This window comes from Sus scrofa, chromosome 16 (assembly GCF_054392235.1).
Source record: "Sus scrofa isolate SSC_HxYL_T2T_F1_AM1 chromosome 16, Sscrofa_HxYL_maternal_Yorkshire_Landrace_v2.0, whole genome shotgun sequence".
Taxonomy (NCBI): Eukaryota; Metazoa; Chordata; class Mammalia; order Artiodactyla; family Suidae; genus Sus; species Sus scrofa.
The window spans coordinates 89,705,502-89,709,781 of NC_139398.1; the positions used below are offsets into that span (position 1 = coordinate 89,705,502).

The 4,280-nt window shown below is 54.6% G+C and overlaps 1 long non-coding RNA gene across 1 annotated transcript; it reads right to left on the bottom strand.

The window, feature by feature from the left end:
* Window positions 1–1,844: 1,844 nt before the first annotated feature.
* On the bottom strand, window positions 1,845–3,462 carry LOC110257316 (uncharacterized). The gene is made up of 2 exons (XR_002339769.2): window positions 3,329–3,462; window positions 1,845–2,319 (listed from the first exon to the last, which is right to left on the bottom strand). It is a non-coding gene; the product is annotated as an uncharacterized LOC110257316 (long non-coding RNA).
* Window positions 3,463–4,280: the final 818 nt, after the last annotated feature.

Genomic DNA, 4,280 nt, shown 5'->3' on the forward strand with positions numbered 1-4,280 from the left:
ACGAGGCGGGTAAGGTTTCCGTGGGGTGTGGACGTGCCTGGAGTTAGACAGTCATGGCAGTGCCCAACTTCGGGGCACACGAAGAGCCGCTGGTGGTACACTTGGAAGTGGTGCGTTTTATAGTTTAAGAGTTATCTCTCCATACAAATAAAACGAGCTCTGGAGACCAGCATTTCATGGAGACCAGATTTCATCCAACCTATCAGCTGTTTCAGGTGAGCCCTTCTGCCAGACGTTCGTCTGAATGGTTTTGTTTCTGAAAAGTTCCTCTCGTTTAATGTGAACTTTTCTCTCCTTCTGAGCAAAGACCTTGGGTTTTTCAAGTTGAGGGTTGTCACTTCCTAAACATGGTCTGAAACAAACGTCTTTGCTTGGCAGAGTTTTATTAGACTAAATCAGAACAGAAACTATCCTGAGTTTCAGTTCTGTGTGTACTGGGCTGGTGAACACTGGGTTATTGGCTGTGGGTCAGCAAAGCCTCTGCATGTGCCTCCCGTTAAGCAATTTGTGCCCGAGAATCGTGCATGGATGTTGTACTCCCAGCCCTTTCAAGAGAGAGAAAGGCCATGCTTTGAAGCTGATGCGATCTCGATGGCATAGACAGTGCTACATGCAGGCAATTTTTAAAATAAAAATAAATCAAACATTTCCATCTGCTGGCTAACCCACCCGACACACTTACTCATCCTGTTTCCAGAAGAGCCTATGTAGTCTCTGAGAGCAGGTCTGAGCAGGGTTGCCGGGAAACGTTCACAGGCCACAGCGAGACCTGTGGGTCTCCGCTGGCAGACAGGTGTTCTCGTAGAAATCCTTATCCTTGTCAAAACCCCGTATCTTCCTAGGGCCAGAAGATGTGCCATTCTAAGTGAATAGGAATCTTTCACCAAGACCGAGCCTGTTAACAGCGGGTGGATGGCTCCAGGCCAGGCCCTGCTTGTGTGGGGAGGGGAGAGCAGTCACAGGCCAAGGCTGTCCTGTTCCCACTCTGTCTCATGAGCCACCCGAAGCCCCACCCCGAGGAAGCCTTCCGGCCGAAGCCCTCGGCCTCATCTCGGTATCCCAGGTTGCTTCCAGCGGATCCCGAAGTCGATTGTCTCATACAGAAAGCTTCCTGCGGGCTTGCAGGCGCATCCTGCAGATGCCCTGTGCAGATGGCCCCAGCACGGGCACCGAATCCACGAGCACCTGTAAGAAGTCTTTCTCCTCAGCCAGCTGGGCCTCGTTTCCACTGCCCCCCAAATTCACCTCCGCCTCCACTGCCTACGCACCTCTCTCTTCTCCCAGGAGGGAAAACCACGGCAGCCTCTGAGCAATGAGGACGTGCGGACCTCACCCATCCGCCGGGTTCTACCTGCACCCTGGCCCCTGAGACGCACGGGGACTGTGGTCCACCCGGACCAACGGGCTCCTCTCCTCTGGGGAGGCCACCTGCCTGCCTGCCCTGCTCTGCCATCCCTGGTCAACCCCGTCTGGGCACATGGTTCCCAATTTTGCTCTGTGTCCCTCTGGGTTATGAAGCGTCGTGGGCCTAAATGGGCCCTGGCTGGAGGAGGGACACCCCGCTGGCTCTGCACTCACGGTCCCGGCCCCCCAGGGCTCTCATTTGATGAGTTGCCAGGAAGAAAGGGCGCCCTGCAGGTGAGAGAGGAGGGCCTTCAGGGCAGCTGGTCAGCCTGGGGCTCAGCCCTCCCTTCCCAAGGGCTGTCACCTCTGAGAAAGCCTCGTGGCCTGGAGAACTTCCGGTCCCAGCAGTGGGGTGGGGGTGGGGGAAGCAGACATGGGGGGCAGCTTGGCCCCGTCCTGCTGCTCCATCCACTCAGGCTACTAAACAAATACCACGCATGCGGGCTTAAACAGCACGTGTTTATTTGGCACATTTCAGAGGCTGGGAGTCCAAGGTCAAGGTTCTGCAGACGTGGCTCCTGGAGGGAGTCCTCTCTCTGGCTGAGACAGGCCCCTTCTCTGGGCTCTGGTCTCTCAGTGCCTCTTCCTACAAGGGGCCCCGCCCTCATGACCTCTAAACCCCACACCTCCCAAAGCACCCCCCACAACTACCATCACACTGGGTGGGCACCTCAAATGTGAATTTGGGGGGTGCACCTACGTTCAGTCCAAAGCATCTGGTGACAACATTTGACATGGAGAAGAAAGGGGGTCCCTCATGGGCCTCTGGGGGGACCAGGGGGTTCCTGGGCACACACAGCTATGACTTCCGAGGTACCCGGAGACCCCCGCATGGTGCAGCACCCCGGGGTGAGGCTGGGCTCGGCGGCAGCGCTGGGGGAGGGTCTTCAGTCAGAGGTCCTGCTTCAGAAGCACCTGTGTTGTGACAAATATCAAAGAACAGAGACCCAGGGACATGATTTCATGCAGTCAAAGCCTGAGAGGGACCAACGTGCCTGGCTAGGTCTGGAATTTTTAGAACAGCTCAACTCTTTCTTGAAACTGACAGGTTTTTTTTTTTTTTTTTTGAATACTTCTAGTCTCAGGTGATAGAGACATTTGAATCAGTTCCTTCTGACCCTTTATGTGAAACCGTCAGAACTTTGCGTTATGGATGAGGAGGTGCGGTGCTTCGAGTGGGCGAAGTCGGATAATTGATGACAAAGACAGTTCTCCGAGGTCTTCAGAGAGACCCCCCCACCCTGAGGTACAGGCGCCTCTGTAACATCATCCGCTTCCTCTTCTTCGCACACGTTACGTGTGTTTGTCAGGTTGTGAGCACGGGCTGCACTTGCGGCAGGTGCCACCCGGCCTTTGGTGGCCCATTTCCTCCCTTTCGTGACAGTGTGGCGTCAGCCTGGCCCCAGGCTAAGCGGGTGGTTGAAGGCAAACCGTTTGTGTCACACACCTGTGCTGGGGAGCCTTGCATGGATCACAGCGGACCGATGAGACACCCAACACTCCCGTCTATATCAGGCCCATGATATAAAATTCCTAATTTTTTTCTTTTTAGAGCTGCACCCCTGAGGCATATGGAAGTTCCCAGGCTAGGGGTTGAATCAGAGCTGTAGCTGCTGGTCTACACCACAGCCACAGCCACACCTGATCTGAGCCACGTCTGCGACCTACACCACAGCTCATGGCAATGCCGGATCCTTAACCCACTGAGCAAGGCCAGGGATTGAACCCGCAACCTCATGAAGACTGGTCGGGTTCTTAACCTGCTGAGCCACAACAGGACCTCAAAGGATGCCTATTTCCTTAGCTAAGTGTCTGTCCCTTTCCGAGGCATTGGGGAGGTTTCTGATGATTTTAGGACTTCGGTTTCTGCGATTCTAAGAGAGAAACTAGGCGCGTGTCCCAAGAACACAGGGTGCTCATTTACCTGCTTCTACTGAAGCGAATAGCCGGGGCGCAGGCACACTCCTCGCTGACAACGCCGTGGCATCCGATTTGCTTTGCAGCTGATTGTATCTGCCGCGGTTACCAGCTTCTGGGATGGACTTTCCCATCTGTGTTTCTCGAGCACATGGTGCCATGACTGCCACGTTTCCGGGGAACTCGGGACCCCAGGTATCAGCACCACTCTGGCCTCCTTGCGAACACACAAAACACAGGGCAGAAATCTTCCACTCACGCTGCTGTCCTTGCCTCTGACTGTCAGCCAGAGCGACAGGAACAGGAAACGGCAGCCAGGAGGCGGGGCCTTGGACTCCGCTCAGTGACAGAAACCACTGGCGGAAGCTCAGAGGCCCGGGGCTTCAGAAATGCGTCTGACCATCCCTCCCCGGCAGCCCAAACACAACAAGGCAGCCCCCACCTCGCCGAGTCCAGGATCTCCCCCTGGTTCTAAGGATTCTGTGAACACACCCGTGCAAGTGTGTGGCCTGTGGCAAGTAATTCACCAGCATTGCGTGTGCCAGCAACTGCAGCGGGTCAGGGAGACGTATTGAAACGTCAGAAGTAAAGGCAACGATGCACGATAAACCCATTTATGAATTTTCAGAAAGCGAAACACTTGAAAGGGGCGATGAAAGGTCAGGACGGGGAACCAGTGGGCTGCAGGCCAGCCGTGGGACCTCCATTCTGGCGTCCGCAGGGGGCAGGACGGGCCTTGGAGAAAGTGCCGCCAGCCCCTCCCTGATGGCTCAAGTGATGCCTTCAGACGGCGCAAGTCACTTTAAAAGCAACGTCGCAACAAAAACTTTACACCAAGACTCCATCAAGACGCACACAAAGAAATTACATGGAAGGTCTGTGAAATTCTTATGAACAATGCCAAGTGTGTTAATGGTGAGATTTTTATCATTCATAAAACCTTTGTTTTATTTTATTTT